At 52.9% G+C, this 18554-nt stretch overlaps 1 long non-coding RNA gene across 2 annotated transcripts; it reads right to left on the bottom strand.

Moving 5' to 3' along the window:
* Positions 1 to 7485: 7485 nt before the first annotated feature.
* LOC118352513 (uncharacterized) lies at positions 7486 to 12889 on the bottom strand. 2 transcript variants are annotated; one of them, XR_004809726.2, is made up of 3 exons: positions 12652 to 12889; positions 8250 to 8529; positions 7486 to 7684 (listed from the first exon to the last, which is right to left on the bottom strand). It is a non-coding gene; the product is annotated as an uncharacterized LOC118352513 (long non-coding RNA). The 2 variants fall into 2 exon arrangements; XR_004809728.2 differs by having other exon boundaries at positions 7486 to 7681.
* Positions 12890 to 18554: the final 5665 nt, after the last annotated feature.

The following is an 18554-nucleotide window of genomic DNA, read 5'->3' as shown; positions in this document are numbered from 1 at the left end:
GCTCGGCGGAGCCGCGGGGCCGATGCCCTTCCCGAGCGCGGGGTCCCGGAGAGGAAGCCCGAGCAACTTTCCCGCGGCGCTCGGGGTCCTGCGCGCCCCGGGGCTCCCGGCGTGCGAGTGAGCGAGCGGCTGAGCGTGAGTGAGCGAGCGAGTGTGTGCGCCGCACCGATCCCGGCCAGTGCACTCCTCCTCCTCCTTTTCCTCCACCTCCTCCGCCTCTCGGTGACTCACGCTGTATACACACACACACTCACAGGCCGGGCCGTGTAAACAGTTGGAAGCCGGGTTGAGCAATGAGGTGGCTGCGACGACTCGGGCCCCGCCGCCCGGCGAGCAGTCACCGACGCGGAGGGAGGAGGCGGGGGCCGGGGGGCGGGGAGAGGAGGCGGGGCCGCGGCGGCGGGGGCACCGGGGGCGGCCGGGAGGCCGGGGATGCTCGGGGCTGCGCGCGCTCCGGCGCAGGTGGTGCGCCCCGAGCCGGCCGGGACGCGCGCACACGCCCCCCGGGCTGGGACGGGCTGGGACGGGCCGGAGGCGGCGCGCGCCCTCCCGCAGGCCGGCGGCGCGGCTCCCCCAGCCGGGAGGGGGCGGAGGAAGAGTTCCCGTGACGTCAGGGTCCGGGGAAGCGGGCGGGGGCGGGGGCGGGGGCGGGGCCGCGCGGGGAGAGGCGGCCGCCGATTGGTGCGCGCTCCCCATTCACCCCGAGCACAATGGGCTGCGGGCGCGCGCCACGGGGCTCGGCGGGGCGCGGGCTGCGGCGGGACGGTCGCGCCGGCCGCCCCGGGGATCCCTCCACCGCCCCGCGCCTGGAGACCTCCGGCTGCGGCCGTGGGCGCCTCCCGGGCCCGGCTGCAGCCGGAGGAAGGGAGGGTAGGGACGGTGATGGATTCCAGAATCAGTCATTCACCCCCACGCGGTAGTTCCGGGGAAGACCTGTGCGTGGTAGTGGATGTGGCTTTTTTTTTTTTTCCCCCCTTTTCCTTCCCCCTCCCGGCTCTAATCCCCAGCGTCTGTTCGCTTCCACAAATAGAACCTTCTGTTGGATGAAATAAAAGCAAACACGGGGCCTTCTGCGCTGCCTCCACCTCCACGCCCCTCCCGCGCCTGCCGCCCTCCCGGATTGCACGGAAATAGCTTCTCCAGGCTCCCCGGCCGCCCCTTCGCGGTGACTCGCAGAAAGAGCTTCCTGAGCCCGGGGCCGGTGGGAAACAAAGGATGTGGGGAGCTGGCGGAAGGGGCCCACGTGGCTGCCGCCGGATTGCTGCCCCCTCCCCGGCCTCCGCACGCGCGGCAGGGTCTGGGGCCCCGGGGCCAGCCCCGGCTCCGTGGGGGGCGGGCAGGGGAGTAGAGTCACCCCGGCCAGCGCCTGTGATGCTGCCTACACCCGGGCGCCCCTGCCAGCTTGTGTGCCTACATTCGTGCAACGTGATTTGGGTGAGCACGAAATGTGTGCCAGACCCTGCAGCGGAAAACCTCCCCTGGGAAAGGAACTTAAAAATCTGTCCTTTTTCTTGAGAGAGCTGGGTCAGTTTGAAGTCTCGGGACACCCAACGTAGGTAACTATTGCAGAGAGCCTCTTCCCCTCCTGCTAAACACTGAATTTTCTAAAACGAGGGTGAGCCCCAAGGATAAGTCCTCTTACGTCTTCAGTCTCCATGTATTCCACAAACACTAATTATGCATCTATTGAAGGCCAGATGCTGGGGATTAGAAGATGAAAATGTGAATAATAATTGCTAACATTAATTGAGGACTATGACGTGTCAGGCACTGTTCTCAGCTCTTTACACATAATACTTTGCTTTGGTTTTACAACCAGCCTGTGGGGTTTTTTTGTTTTGTTTTGTTTTTTGTTTTTGCCCCATTTCATGGAAGAAGACTTCAGAGTTGTACGTTCCTTGCTGGAGTCCAATAGCTAGTGAGTAGTGGAGCTTTCGGGCTCTTAAGCGCTCTTGGGGACTCAAGGGAGAGATTAGAGTCTGGGAGAAAAGAGGGCTAGGGAGGAGTGCCAGCTAGAAGGCAGCATTTGTCCTGGGGGATGTGTGGGATTGTGAGATCTTTGCTGGGGGGAGTTGGGGGAGGGGGGATGAATGGTGGGTAGCAGGGGAAGCAAGGTTGGCTCAGGCCAAAGGGCTTGCAAGGTTGGTGGGAGCTGAGCCTGCAGAAGTCGTGAAGGACTCCATTGGCATGCGGGAAGGTTGCACTCGGTCCTGTGGCCAGGCCAGAGCCTACCTTAGGTTTGCCTGCTTTCGGGGTATTCTGTGCCAGTATTTAAGATCCACTGAGCTGCCAGCTGGACATCTGCACTCAGATGGCAAACCCAACATGAGCCATCAGCACCTCCATCCCGGGGTACACTCCCCTCACTGTCTTCCGAGACAAAGGCACCACCACCACCCACCCCACCCGCCCTCCCGGGCACTCCTTTCCCCTTGAATCTGCCCTTTTCCCATTCCCCACAGCCAGTCTCTGGGGCCATCCTAGACCTCTCAGAGCCATTCCCCCATCCTCTCTGCCCGGCTCTCTGGGGCTGCCCCTGGTAAACTGTTTCCCATGCTCTCTTGCCCACTGGCTTCCAGCCTAGTTTCCCAGTGGAAGGCCCTAGAGGGAGATGGGAAGGTGGGGAGTTGAGACTGCTTCCCTTTCTCCTTGCTTGGGGCACTGGGGCTGGGGCTCTTCTGCGGCTCCAGCCCCAACTATTGGGACGCTGTGAGGCCAGATTCCCCCTTCTGGACCCAAGGATTTATTCCTCCAGTTGCCAGGATTGCATTTTGGGAGCCCTTTTTGAAAATTGCCTTGACTGAGAAGAGCTGCCCAGTCTGAGGTCACACTCCCTTCCCAGGAGGTCTGTATCCAGCGGCAGGTGATCATCCGGTGGCTGGATGATAACGGGTCCAGCTTCCCTGTCCCAGAGCCCTCACCCCTCCTTGGAATTTGAAGGACATCTCAGCTTCAGACCTCCCATCTAGGCACACCTAAGGCCATTTTTTTTTTTTTTAAATTCATGAGAGACACAGATAGGCGGAAACACAGGCAGAAGGAGAAGCAGGCTCCATGCAGGGAGCCCAACGTGGGACTTGAGCCCAGGACTCCAGGATCACGCCTTGGGCCAAAGGCGTCACACCTGATGTCGTCCTTGAGACTGCACTGCACTCAGCCCAGCTCTTCCCCCTGCCCAATCCTCTTCATTCCCCTCCCTTCCAGAGCATTCCCTGATAAGCCCCCCTGCAGGCTAGTCTCCATCTCTGACTCTGCTTCTTCAGGAACCTTGGCGCCCCTTCCTCTTCACAATCCCGGTTTACTATAGGGACTCTGGCTCCTGGGATCAAAGGACACCATTTTCGTCCCTCCAGCCCTTGGCGGTGGGGAGGGGGGTGAGGGGGGGGCAGTTCCTGAGGTTGCTAATCTCTGGGTTGCCTCCCCACCCCCCCCCAACACAGACAAACCATGTTGTTCTGTTTCTGTTCTCCCCATCCCTTTGTAACTAATTCTCCACTGTTCGTCTGTTTCGTGGAGCCTCCTGGCCTGTTGCACCCCCATGGAGATAAACCCCATATTTTCCCCACGTCCATCCCCTCCTCTCCACTCTCAGGATCTTCAGGCAGGACCTTCCCCGGGATTTCTGCAGTAAGCTGCCTACTTACTGGGTCCTTCATTCAGTTCTTGGACAAACAGTGAGCACCCACTCTGCCAGCGTGCCTGTCAGGTCCTGATACAGTATCTACAAAACAAAATGTGTCCTTTACCTCCTCATCGATTCCCTGCACACCTACCAGAGTACTTTCCCTAATATTTGAATTTGATCATATCAGGCTCTGGCCTAAAACTTTGCAGGGACCCCCCCAGATAAAAGTCAAAGACCGTAGTGTTCAAATGGGCCCCATTTCCCCTTCCAGCCACACCTTTTTTGTTTCCTTACCTTACCTCCACTCTCCCCTTGTCTGCTCCTGCCAGGGTCCCAAACAGGCCCTGCAGATTCCTACCTCTGCATTTGTGCCTGTGCCGGTTCCTCTCACTAAATCCCTCCACGGCCCCTGCCAATCTGAGAAGTTTCTATTCATCCTTCAAAACCCCACTCCAATTTCCCTCAGGACCACAGTCAGATTTGAAGGTCCTCCTGGGTGCTGTTGAGTCCCCCATCCAGCCTGCTTTCGTGGCACCTTCCACGCACCTGTGTTCCCAGGTGGCAGAGACCGTCTTCTATCGGGCAGTAGATCTCCAGTCCTCAGCCCAGTGTCCGTTGTAAAGGAGGCGTTGAGTAAGCGTCAACCAGATAACCGTACTCAAGGGCAGAGGGTCACCCACAGGGAGGGTGGCGTGGTGGAGAACAGGCTTTTGGGCAGAGATGGGGGCTGCGGAGTAGGGCTCAGGTTTCAGAGTTGAATGCCCAGCCCTGGAAAGCAACAGGATGTGGTGGTTGGCGGGGAAAAAGGGGGGCTTAAGCTTTCGGGGCCTCCAGCCCATACGGCTGGAAGGATAGACCTGTGCCCTTGGTGGGGCTGAGATCAGGTCAGCCGAGGGGAGAAGTGAGCTAAAGTTGTCTTGATTTCATTGCTGGGGCTTTCTCTGCTGGCAGAGTCTGGACAGAACTTCCATCAGACTTTTCTCAGACACTGATTTGAGGACACTCATTATGGGGCCTCAGTTATCTTACCTTTGAAATGGCATTATAAAAGCTTCCTTTTCCTCCTCAGTGAGGTTCTTATGGAAACAAATAGGTACCAGTATGTGAAAAGTACCTTTGAGGTATCTTCCCACCCACGAATGTGATTATCAAGTATGGGTATTCCTTGACTTTGAACTGTGTTCCTTTCGTCAACAAATACTCATGAAAGGTTCACCATATGCCAGAACTGTAAAAGGCCTTTACCCTGAAAATCCAAATTGGGGCGCCTGGGTGGCTCAGTTGGCTGAGCGTCTTCCTTCGGCTCAGGTCTTGATCTCAGGGTCCTGGGATCGAGTCCCGTGTGGGGCTCTCTGCTCAGCAGGGAGTCTGCTTCTCCCTCTCCCTCTGCCTGCTACTCCCCTGCTTCTGTTCTCACTCTCTCTTTCTGTCAAATAAATAAATAAAATCTTTTTAAAAAGCCAAGTTTACAAATACAAATATTTGTAAATAAATAATGTTAATTAGGAAGGACTTCCTCCCATTTTGTAGAAGGGTTTACCACATGATGCCATTAGCAAGCTCCTTTGGTGTATTTTTATGTGGCTGGTAAAAACGTAGGAACCTTGAAGCAAGAATCATGGCTGTGCGTGTGCACACACCTAGCCTCTCAGCACAACACCCAGCTGACACCAGATGCTCAGGACATGTTGAACTGGGGAAAAAAATTGATTTATGTCCAACTTTTCAGGAACTCACATATTACGTAATATGGGGAAACCTGTATTGATTTTTCTGGACAAGATTGGACTAATCATGAGCTCAGGCTTGATTCATTTTCATTCATGCCCAGGTAAGTGTCTGGCAGCGATATTGGGAACGTGCTCAGCATGCTGCCATTCCAAAATGCTGGGAAAGTCTTGGAGCTGAGACACCCTGCTTCATGGTACATGAGGCTTCACAGCGACACACAGGATGCATTATGCTCCCTGAGCCTAATTTCTCAACAAATGAACAGCAACAAAAAATCAGGACACATCTAAGGAAGATAGTATTAGTGCTTAAGACAAGAGCCCAGGGTGCCTGGGTGGCTTAGCTGGTTAAGCATCTGACTCTTGATCTCAGCTCAGGTCTTGATCTCAGGGTTGTGAGTTTAAGCCCCACACTGAGCTCCATGCTGGGCATGGAGCCAGGCAAAAAATAAACATTTACGAATCTCCTTCCATATACTAGACCTTGAACTAATTTCTTGTTTGACATTCAAAATAATCTCTACCACTAACTCCCAGTATGAATCTGGGCAGGTCTCTTCCCTTCCTTGGGCCTCGCTTTTCTCCTATCTTGCCTGAAGATGTAAACTGGTGGTTTTCAAACTGGGTTCCTTGGAACCCTTGGGCTCCAGGTTGGCACCTTAGGAAGCGAACAGGAGCCGATGTGGGATTCCAGGCTACCCGTTCCAGTTTTTATCAGGTGTTCTACATCATGCTTCTTCTGTAAGATCTTATTTGAGGAAAGTTTTCCACTGCTTTAGAGAGAACAAGTTTGAAAATCACTGCTCTGATGATCTCTGAGGCCTTACCCCTCTCTGATTCTTTTATTTATGGCTAGGAGTCACAAGCCAGGAGCTCACAGGCCAGATCCCATCCGCAGCCATGTTTTGTGAGAGGCCACTGCAGTGGTGATGCCTCTCCGGGGAGTGTGGCGTGCCCTGGCTAGTTCACCACAGTCCCCACTACTCCTTTTTTGTAGAATATTTGCCAACTCACATTTACATTAGCAGCCTGGCCCCCGGAGGCCTTTGAGTTTGCTTCTTCAGAAATGCTCCCCTGAGGTCCTCTATTCCCATGAGACACCCTCCTACACCCCAGAAGGCAGAAAAGAGAGGGGTTTGGAGCCTAGAAGCAGATGTCCCCAATCTAGAGGGAGCGGGGTAGTCTAGATATGATGGCTGCCCCACTTTCTTCCCATCCGCCCAGCCCCGAAGACTACTGTGGCAGTTTGAAAAGTGTCACTGCAACTTCTCTGCTACTTTTCCCCTTAAGAGGCAGAGAGTCTCAAATCTGAGCAGGTTGATGACTGCTTTGACCAATCGGGTATGGTGAAAATGCCTCTCTGAGGCCTCTAATATAAGGTCACACAGCACCTGCTTTGCTCACTGGGACCCTGGCAACAGGAGCCCTGTGTGGCCAGCTATGAATTGGGGCACTTGGGTGGCTCGGTCTGTTAAGCGTCTGCCTTCAGCTCAGGTCATGATCTCAGGGTCCTGGGATCGAGCCTTGCGTTGGGCTCCCTGCTCAGCAAGGAGTCTGCTTCTCTCTCTCCCTCTCCCTTTGTGCTCTGTCTCTCTCTCTCAAATAAACAAATAAAATCTTTAAAAAATAATAATAGTAATTCTGTCTCCCTGAGGACAGTACGCCTTCCAGTTGACAGACCCAGCGGAGCTGCCAGACAGGTAAGCGAGGAAGCCACCTTGAGGGTGATCCTCCAGCCTCGGTCATCCATGCCTTCCCAGCCGAGGCCCCCAGAACATCAAGAGCCATGCCCACTGTGTCCCTTTCTGAATTCTTGATCTACAGAATTGTTAACCCCCTTAGTTTTAGGGCGGGTTGTTACACAGCAGTAGATGACTAGAACAACATTCTGGAACCGTCCCATATAAATCAGGACATCTATAAGGCAGGGCCCCGCCTGCCCGCAGGACACCTGTAGATGCTAACTAGAAAAGGATGCCCTGACCTCCGGATGGGCGCCACCCCACACCTGGGCAGAGGGCTCAGCCAGCAGAGTGCAGGCCAGGTTTCACGACCATGTGATCAGAGACTCTTTCTTTTTTTTTTTTTTTTTAATTTTTATTTATTTATGATAGTCACAGAGAGAGAGAGAGAGAGAGAGAGAGAGAGAAGAGGCAGAGACACAGGCAGAGGGAGAAGCAGGCTCCATGCACCGGGAGCCCGACGTGGGATTCGATCCCGGGTCTCCAGGATCGCGCCCTGGGCCAAAGGCAGGCGCCAAACTGCTGCGCCACCCAGGGATCCCTCAGAGACTCTTTCTTATCTTCTGCCAGGATCAGGGTAAGCTCTGCTGATGGGAACAGAAGCATTTTCTCAACACTCACATCATTGGCCCACAGTCCCTGGAGCATCTCTCAGAACTTGGGGAGGCCCCTGTGCTCAGACCTTACTACTTTGCCTCACCAGTGAATCATCCCAAAACATAAACGTATATCTATATATATATCTATATATAAATATAGACACCTGGGTGGCTCAGCAGTTGGGAATTTGCCTTCAGCTCAGGGCATGGTCCCAGAGTCCCCGGATCGAGTCCTACATGGTGCTCCCTGCATGGAGCCTGCTTCTCCTCCCTCTGCCTGAGTCTCTGCCTCTCTCTCTGTGTCTCTCATGAATGAATAAATAAATTCTTTAAAAAAAATAAAATAATAAAATAAAAATATATATACATATATATAAACTATATATACAAATCTGTGTATTAAAAATATGCATACAAAGATCTATATACACACACGCGTACATACATACGTATCCTACAGCCTGCTTTTTCTTTTTTATGAAAAAAAAAGTTCCTAACGGGCCGTGATCTAATCTGAGGTCTGCAGTAATTCACCTTGCCTCTTCGAACATACCATTTCCCCTCACTCAGCGTGAACTAGCCCGTGGTGGAAGCCAGCCAAGCCCGTCTCCCTTCATTCTCAAAGGAAGCTGGCCCTGTGCACAGGACTGTTCAGATTCCGGGCTTTCCGCTTAAAAAATAAAAACAAGAGCAAAAACATCCTCTAGATCTGCGGCTCTTCTGCAAGGCTCCCGAGGATGGATGGTTGCAGACTGTGATCCGAAGGGTAGAGTGGTCTGGGGGCACATCCCATCAGGTCACCAGCTGCTGCGGCACATCTTCATGGCCAGTTCCTGGGAATGGGAATCGCGGAGAGGTTGGAAGGCCAGTCATCAGGGAGGCCATGGTGGGCCGCACCCCACTCCTGGCCCCGCTGGCTCTGGCCCCCCTGCTCTCAGCATGGACATCTCTTCTCTGATCTGAGGAACTGGGGCTGCAGGGACAGCTGACAAGCAGTTGGCACAGATACCATAACTCACTTTACATAAATCTGGTAGACAACAGTCTGGCGCCCTGTGAAAGATTGCTGAGGGGTAGTTGTCTGCGGGTTCAGGCAACCTCCTTCCTGGGGAGGATGCCTGGTCAGAGACGATTTGCTTCTTTGGGGAAGGGAAGCCACCTGCGCTCATGATGCCCACTCTCTGTCACCACCGTGCTCTGCAAACATTATCTCATTGATCCTCACAACAGCCCTACAAATCCGTATTATCACCTCCATTTGTCAGCTGAGGGAAGAGAGGATCAGAGAAGCTAAGGAACTTACCCAAGATCACACAGCTAGAAAGATGGCAGCCAGGACTCACACCCAAGGGTGCCCACGTCAGGGCACTTGTGCTCCTCTTGTTCCTTCTCTCCACATCCTTCCTCGGGCGCTTTCGTGCTCGCTCTCTCTCTCTCTCTCTCTCTCTTTCTCTCTGTCCTCATTCCTTCTCTTTAAGAAACTATAGAGTAAGGACGCTCAGCAGGTGAGTGTCTGCCTTCAGCTCAGGGCATGATCCCGAGGTCCAGGATCAAGTCCCACATCGGGCTCCCAGCGAGGAGCCTGCTTCTCCCTCTGCCTATGTCTCTGCCCCTCTCTCTGTGTCTCTCATGAATAAATAAAATCTTCAAAACAAACAAACTACAGAGTAAGTGCCTCTGCTTAAATGGTGGGATGAGATCACAAAAGGCCTCACCTGTAGGTTTCGGAGGGGAGGCCTTACCTAGCTCATGTAAAACACAATTCCATTTATCAAAACTTGCTCTAACCCTTGGAAGAGTGCTCCTGCTCTGTACATTGGGACGAACCTGGCCTAGGGCTCTAGAAGGGGGTCTTTGTCCTTGGCCAGAGTTGCTCATCAGGGGGCCCAGGTTTACTGAGCTCCTCCTGTGTGCCCAGTGTCATCTTAGAGGTCGGAAGTAGGGAGCAGCCCTGTCCCCAGTGAACTCCCAGCAGAACGGTGAGGAAGGCCGTGTTGCAGAGCACTGAACATGAGCAGAGTGAAGTAAATACTAGAAGAGGGATACACAGGAGGGGGAGGGGTCAGTTGTGCCAGAAGGCCCCGTGTAGACCAGACCCTGGAAGCCGACGCTGTCCTTGCAGCATGTGGGTCCCCAGCAGGGACAGATCCACTGGGGCAGGGTTCCCAGAACTTGCTGTGTGAGAGTGACGTGGGTAGCAGCAGGCATCCAGAGACCAGGATGGATGCATCAGCAGATCAATGAAAACATTCGCTTCGCCCAGATGAGCCACCCACAGGAAGCCACATTATCGGAAAGCTGCGGACACTAACGGGATCCACAAAGGGGACTTGGCAGATAGGAAGAAGTCTATTTCAGGCCGGTAGCTGGAAGCCATCTCTGACCCTAGAGGGAAAGTCTTCTTGAGGAAACATTGGTCATCAAGTTTGTTCTGGCAAAACTCCCTCCCCGCTCACAGAGCAAGGATGGTAGTCAGGGCACAGCTCTGCCGCTATGACAATGACAGTGGACACGAGACCACAAAGGACTGCAGGGTCTTGTTTCTCTCCCCTGTCCCTCCTGAGCTGAGTAGTTTCTCGGCTGGCAAAATTTAGAGATACGGGCTCTCTCCCTGTTGGGGTTCCTACGCCTCAACCACATGGGGTTCCTGGGCTCAGCCCCATCAGGTTCCGGCTGGCTGGAAGCAGGGAGGGCGCGAAGGAGGCACACCCACTTCAGCCCGGAAATGGCACATGTGCCCTCCACTCCCCTTCACATTCTCTCACACTGGTGAGTGTTTGGTCCCAAGGCCACCCCCAACATCCGGAGAAGCTGGGGAATGTGTCCAGCCGTGCACAGGTTGATGGAAAGAGGGGACGTAGGTGGATCCCTGGCCATCTCTGCTTTAGACAGCAATCAGGAGGTTTGCAGGTGTAACCAAAACCTCGACTTGCATCATCTTAAACCCAACGGACGATTTGGGGCAGATTCCAAGGTTGGCTGATTCACCAACTCAACCATGGAGAGTTAGTTCCATGTCCCTAGCCCCCGTGTTGGCTCCACCCCCAGGCTGGCCTCAGCACACTGCAGCAGACGCAGATGCCACACCCCAGTAGGACAATGGTCAAAGGCAGAAGAAAGCATCTCTCCCTGTGCTAGCCTTGAGGGGGAAAGCCAGCTTCCTCAGAGGCCCCTTCGCCACCCCCAGTGGTCATCTTCTCTTACCATTGGCCAGATGTGGGTCACATGCCCATGCCCTAACCAATGACCGATGCTATGGGCTGGATTGTGTTACCTCCAAATTCACATGTTGAAACCATAACTCCCAGTACCTACGACCGACCGTGACTCTCTGGGGAGACAGGGCCTTTAAAGAGGTAATTAAGTTAAAATGAAGTCACATGGGTGGATCCTAATTCAGTATGGCTGGTGTCCTTTAGGAAGAGGAGATTAGGACATAGATAACAAACATTCCAAGGGACAACCCTGTGAGGACATGGTGACCATCTGGAGGCCAAAGAGAAGTTTCAAAAGAAACCAACCCTGCCAGCACTTTGATCTTGGACTGCTGGCTTCCAGAACCATAAGAAAATAAATTTCCATTGTTTGAGGTACCCAGTCTGTGGTGTCTTGCTATGGCAGCCCTAGCTGGCTGATACGGCCGATAATTGGACTAGATCAGACCAGGCCACCCCTGGCGTGCAGTCAGTGCAGCGCGCAGCTGCATGGGAGAGGGAAGTGGGGTTCTGGAGAAGGAAGTCCATGGGATGGACGCTGGGCAGTCAGCTGGCAACACCTGTGAGAGTCGGTACGGCTGCCCCTCACCCCATGGACGCTGCCCGATGCTTCTTCTCTGACCGGCTCCCTTTCTGCTCACACCAGCCCATTCCTGTCTTTCTCCAAATAGACATCAGGCCAACTGTTGGACTAGATTCCTGCCCACCGAAATACCATCACCCCCCAGTTGACCTTGCTAGGAGTTGGGGGGTTGCATGGGTCTGTCCTCTGGTCTCCACCAATGATGACCATCCTGCTTTAATTCTAACAACCTCATTTCCAAGTTCTTGGGGGACAGTGGGGTGCTGGTAAACCTGTGACCATCGGTGCTGGGTTGTTATATTTGTTGATCTCCATGATGTAAGTACCATTCTCAAGAACCCGCAGGAGATCGCTGAGCATGGAACGGGGAAGAGAGGCCCACCCTGGCAGCCCCGGCACACTTCTGCTTGGGGGCACCCACCCCTTGCCTTCAGGGGTGACAATCATCTGAGAGTCCACATCCCAAATGATTGTGGGAAAATGATTCGTGGGGTAGGATAGGGTTACAGATGTGTTGCCAGCCCCTGGATAGGAACAGAGGGCATGGGAAAAGTCCAAGGGTGCCACATCCTGGAAGGGTCCCTCTCCTTCGCTGTTCCCAGGCTGTGAGAATAAATGCCACCCTAAAGAGGAGAGTGCAAGCAGGGCTGGCCGGCCTAGGAGGGCGAGGACGCTCACCGCCCCGGGCCCCCTCCCCCATTCACCTCGGCACAATCCTTCCTCTGTTCCCAGAGCTCGGCTTCCCTCAGGGTCCTGTCCAAGCCCGAGTCGTAATAAAGGCCACCATTGATGGGCACTTCCTCTGCACCAGGCACTGGGCTGGGTCCTGCAGACCCATTTTCTCATTGAATTCACACCACTGCCCCCACAGGCTTGGTGGGTGTAGTTCCGTCCCCAAAAAGGAGGTTCACGGAGGTCAGAGGAACTGTTTCAAGGTCATGGTGGCAGGACCCAAGTGACTGAAGCCATGGATTTTCCACAGTGATCTGGGGTCCACCAGGCCAGACAGAGTCATGGAGTAGTAACAACCACAGTCGTGGCTAACCCTTTACCCAAGACTAAATTTAAAAAGTGCAGGTCCGTGTGCACAGTGACCTCCCTATGGGATTGGGCTGAATTATGGTTCCCATCTGGCTCAGGGAGGGTGTGCAACTCACCCTGGGTTACAGCTGATTAGCGGCAAGGGAGGACTTCGAGCTCCTTGGGGTGGGGTGGGGGTGGAGGGCTGCGGCCCAATCCATTCCTGCCAACCCCGACTCCCCCACTCCACAGTCTGGCTTTGGCTTCCTGATTCTCCTCATATCTCCCAGAGGACTAAGCACTTCGCAGGGGGCATTTGGGATAGACCCGAGGTCCCACCGTCCCTGCCACAGGCCCTTCTGGGTGGTGGGAAAGGAAATACCTATCCTTCCCCCTGGGTGCTCTACCTCCTGTTGGCCTCCCAGCCAGCACCTGGGCGGGGAAGAGGATAGAATGGGGCTATTCAGTGAGTTTTCCTGACGCAATAACCATTGCTAAACCCTTGCATCCCTGAGCATTTTATGGAGGGTGGTGATTTTGAGCAGCAGCAGGAAACCCCAAAGTCACCTAGCTGCCAGAACAAGGCCCTGCAGGTCAAATGCTAGTCCAGAGAACAGTTATCCTGAGGCTGGGTGTTAGAAAAGCAACAAGAACACCACCAACAACCCCACAGTTGATCCAGCTCGTCCACACCCCTAACTGCATTTGATCAACAAAATCCTCTCGGCTGGGAGGGGCCAACCCAAGTCTCCATTTACAGATGACAAAACTGTTTTGCCCAAGGTCACGGAATGAGTAAAGGACAGAAATGAGGCACAGATCTGACCTTCACACTCCTGGTCTGGGGCTCACTTCACCACAGATGGGGGCCTATGCTGGGGACAAGGGGTGCTGTCAAGTGGGTTCAGAGGCAACAGACGCCTCAGCGAGGGAGCAAGAACAAGGAACCTCGTGGCCAGACTGACCCAAGGGCACATCAGGACCCTGCAACATCTGGCAGGTCACTTAACTTCTCTGAGCCTGACTTTCTTCCTCTGCAGGCGAGGTGGGGTTGTGGTTAAGAGTTTGCGATCTGGGGCCCCTGGGTGGCTCAGTGGTTGAGCGTCTGCCTTTGGCTCAGGGCATGATCCCGGGGTCCTGGGATCGAGTCCCACACCGGGCTCCCTGCAGGGAGCCTGCTTCTCCCTCTGTCTGTGTCTCTCATGAGTAAATAAATAAATCTTTAAAAAAGAGAGGAGAGTTTGAGCTCCAGAGCCAGAACGCCTGATTTTTCATCCGGCTGCATGGCTTACAGCCCATGTGACCTTGGACAAGTCTCTGCATTCACATCTCTCTGTATTCAGTTTCCTTGTCTGTCAAATGAGCATTTAAAAACCCACCTACGGCTTCCTGTGAGAATTTTCTTTGCTAATGCAAGTAAGGCTCTTGGCACAGGCCTGGGTTATGGTAAGCAGTCAATAAACATTAGCCATTAGTAGCACCTTCAAAATACAGAAGAAAAGAGCTTTTGACAATTAAAAGAGAGCACATTCCTGGGGGGGGGGGTTCTGTGTATGTGTATGAGTCTGTGTATGTGTCTATGTGTGTGTCTGTGTGTGTCTGTTTGTGTCTCTGTGTCTGTGTGTATGAGTCTGTGTGTGTCTCTGGGTGCCTGTGTGTGTCTATGATTCTGTATGTGTGTCTCTGTGTGTGTGTCTGTGTGTGTCTATGCGTGTCTCTGTGTCTGTGAGTGTGTGTCTGTGTCTCTGTGTACCTGTGTATGAGTCTGTGTATCTCTGTGTCTGTGTGTGTGTGTGAGTCTGTGTGTATGAGTCTGTGTGTGTCTCTGTGTGTCTCTGCGTGCCTGTGTACGAGTCTGTGTATGTCTATGTGTGTGTCTGTATGTGTGTGGTGAGTCTGTGTGTATGAGTCTATGTGTGTGTCTGTGAGTGTGTGTGCGTCTGTATAAGGAAGTATGGGGGATTTTCTACACAGATTGAATTGGAACCTTCTAGAAAGAAGGAAGGCGCAGGAGAAGGGGACCCAGGCTGGCCCTGGGCCTGCTTTGGGATGTTTTTCACTGAAGCAACCACCTGGCCTTCACCTGTGTGCTCTTTCAACTCTTCCCTATGAGTCAAGCGCTGTGTCCTCCCAGCCACTCCTGGTTCCAGCAACGATTCCCTTGGGAGAACTACCTCAAGCTGGAAACCTTCCTGGGCAGAGTAGTGAAAGGGCAAAATGTAAATACACACGGGCCTCAGGGTTTCATAACTGCCATGAGTCACCCCTCTTCACAGAAGACATGGCAAAGGGACAGGAGCTCCAAGTCTTATCAGTGAGGCTGGGCCCAAGTGCCTTTCGAGCGAGCATTCCTCCTCTGGGCCCTGTCCACGCGCTCTCCCCCCCCGCAAGCATGTCCCCTGGTCGTTCTGCTGATGCCACATGAGGCCCGGGACAGGAAACAGAACATGACCAGGTCAAACAGCATTTCTGTCTTCTCAATGCTCGGCTGTCCCCAGGCCTTTCCCAGCAGCCTCCGAGGCCTGGCAACATGCTGTGTATTCATTGGAAGTTCTTCTTCTTCTTCTTTTTTTTTTTTTAAGTTTTTATTTAAATTCCGGTGAGTTAACTAACATACAGTGTAATATTCGTTTCAGGTGTACCATATGACGATTTAACAATTCCACGTATCACCCTCATTAGAAAATCTTCAGTTTGAAAATAACTAGAATTAAAGCATTATAATAAATGGGGGTTTATTGTCTCACATAAGAAGAAATTCAAACCTGAACAAAAACTTGTTATTTTGGCAGCACAGTGATATCAAAGCCAATCATATCATGATTCTGTTTGCTTTCCCTCAAGGTTGCCAAACGGCTGCTACAGCTCCAGATAATCGCAACTACTCTCAAGGCAGAAAAGTAAGAGAAGGGCCCAGAATAGTGGCGCTATTCGCATCTATTCCTGTATCATTCGATCATTCACTGTTGCATAAAATACCACCGTGAATTTAGTGACTTGGGGGCTCCTGGGTGGTTCTGTCGGTTAAGCGTCTGTCTTCAGCTCAGGTCATGATCTCGGGGGCCTGGGATTGAAACCTCGCATCAGGCTCCCTGCTCAGCAAGGAGTCTGCTTTTTACCCTCGCCCACTGCCCCTTCCTCCTCCCTCTGATCATGCATGCTCTCTCTCTCTCTCTCTTTCAGATAAATAAATAAAATCCTAAAAAAATAATTTAGTGACTCAAAACAATTATTTATTAGTTCATGAGTCAGGGTCAGAGTCTGGGCTGGCAGGTGGCAGTTCTTCTACTGGTCTACTGGGCTCCCTCATGGGACAGCAGTCAGGTGATGGCTCAGCAGCGACTCTGTTGTTGAAGACAGCCTCACTCACATGTCGGCTACTTGCTGCTGCTGCTGCTGCTGGAGATGCGATGACACAGGCAGAGGCCAGAGTGATGGCATTGCTGAAAGAGGACCACTAGCCAAGGAGTGTGGGTGGCCCCTACAAGTTGGAAGAGCCAAGGAATGGACTCTTCCTTAAAATTTCCAGAAAGATCGAATCCTGCCAACACGTTGATTCTACCCCATTGAGACCCATTTTGGATCACTCCAGAACTGGATGATAATAAATCTGTGCTAAACTACATTTGTGGTGTCCTGTTGCAGCAGCAAGAGCAAACTATCTCCTTCTGATGCTCTTTCATTCTCTACGGTCCCACTGAATGATTTTATAAAGATGTACTGGAACCTGGCTGCCCATTTATTCCCATATTATCTATGTCTGCTTCCGTGCCGCAGCGGCAGGGTAGCTGTCATGGACACCGGATGACCCACAAAGCCTAGAATATTTATTTACTCTCTGGCCCTTTACAAAGAACGTTCGCCAGCCCCTGCTTGAGGAGGCCAGCCCGGGCGTCCTTGCATGGTGCTTTCAGACTAGCAAGAGGACGGGAGTTGACTTCAACGTTCTTGGAAGTTCAAAGGCTTGGAAGTCCCACAAAGTCACCTGCTCTCCGTTTTGGTCAAACAAAGCAAGCCCCAAGGCCAGTCACAGAGGTCAGTAATAGATCCCCTCTTCATGGAGGAGCAGAGGGTCACATCGCAAAGGTGTGCACAGGAGATCTCATTGTGCCTGTCTTTGCAGACACTCTCAGAGCCCCATTTAATCGATTAAAGTGGATCAGAGCTTCCCCAGAGACTTTCCAAAAGACATCCCTTCAAGCTCAGTGACCAGAACTGGGCTGCGTGGGGAGTCGGGGAGGCAGCAACAGGATTATCCTGCCTGGTTTAGGCCAACAGCGATCTGCCACTTGGCGGGCACGCTCCCTTAGCCAGGAAACGGGAGTAGGAGCTGAGTAGGCCGTTAGCAAAGGTCGGGGGGTCCTGAAGGCATAGGGTTCACTCACAAATATACACCCAAATATCAAGGATCTGCCCTGTGCCCATTTCTGGGCAGGGCTGGTATAGGGGAAGGTGGTATAAACCCTGTGCTCACGGAGGCCACCAGCCCCTGGAGAAACTCTCCTCCGTGGACAAGGAAGGCCTGGACAAGGATTTTCACTGCAATCCTATTTTTAGAAGTGCGTAAAGCAGAAGCAACAGTCCAACAGAAGAGGGTAAAGAAACTCCTTATATGGTGGGCCCATTTATAGTAATTAGAATAATGAACCAGGTCCTTACACATCAACGTGAATAATTCATGAACACATCTTCAGTGAAAAGAGCAAGGTGCAAAATAATGTGCGGTGTAGGACATCACTGATGTGAATTGCAAATCATAAAACGATGGCATAAATTGCTTATGGAAACATAACAGGTAGTAGTAAAAGGACGTAAACATGGGAGGAGAAGGGGAGGAGATGGGAATGTAGCTGGAGCGCTAATTTTTATCCCTTAAAAAGAAAAAAGTAGAGAGATTAGAAGGCTACACGGCAATAGTTCTAAACGGGTTATATCATTCCCTGGGTGCGAATCTATATGAAATATTTTATAATAAAAACTTTCTTGTAAACCTACCAACTCGTTGAGGAGCTAACACGAAGGAATCAGGACATCACTCAAGGGCAGTCTGCCAGGCGAGCCTTTTTTTTTTTAAAGATTTTATTTATTTAATTTTTAACTTTTATTTTTATTTTTTTTAAGATTTTATTTATTTATTCATGAGAGACACAGAGAGAGAGAGAGAGGCAGAGGCAAAGGGAGAAGCAGGCTACCTGCAGGGAGCCCGACGAGGGACTCGATCCCGGGACTCCAGGATCACGGCCTGAGCCGAAGGCAGGTGCTCAACCACTGAGCCACCCTGGGGGTCCCATACGTCATTCATTATTCCATGTCATTAGTACTCCGGTGGACGTCCTTGTGTCCAGCTTGCAGGGAGGCCCTAGAGCATGGAAACTCAAGTGAAGGGCAAAAACTCAGTTGTCCCAGGAGCTCAGTAAAAGGGGGTCATCAGGGGCCCAGACTGGAGAAGGGGCCATGGCCCGAGGCTGGCAGGACGAGCAGTGTCCACCTGCCCTCCAGCCCCTCAGCGCCTTCTCCTTCCTGAGCAGGTGACTTGCTCTGTGTCCCAGCAGCCGAGGATGCTGGCAGGTACAGAAGCTGGCAATCACCAGGCCCGGGCCGGGGCCCGAGTCCTGCCAGTCCTAAGCTGAGCGACCGTACCAGTCTTGCATGACCTCCCTAGGGCCTCAGTGTTCTCCTCGGGAAAATGGGTATCAGAGCCCTTGGCCTGCCTCCCTCACTGGGTTGCTGAGGGAAGCGGGAATGATGGAGGGCATAGAAGGCCCACAGGCTGGGCAGGGGCGTGTCCTCCCCCCTCTGTGCAAACTGAGGGTTTCCACTGATTTGTCTGCTGGGGGGGCTCCTCTCAGCTTTGATGGGGGACTTTGATAATCCAGTTTTCACAAAGCGGCAGGAGCCTGCTGTCTTTACATCATACTGGTGCTGCCATGGGTGCTTAGAGAGGTGTCAGCAGCGGGGTGGAGCCCCAGGGGCAGAGCTGGGGAGACGGTTCTCATTCACCCCATGGATTCACTCCACCTGAATGTGGGCTTGGGCAGGC

Source organism: Canis lupus, chromosome 13 (assembly GCF_003254725.2).
Source record: "Canis lupus dingo isolate Sandy chromosome 13, ASM325472v2, whole genome shotgun sequence".
Taxonomy (NCBI): Eukaryota; Metazoa; Chordata; class Mammalia; order Carnivora; family Canidae; genus Canis; species Canis lupus.
This window is presented reverse-complemented; position numbering and strand designations above follow the sequence as displayed.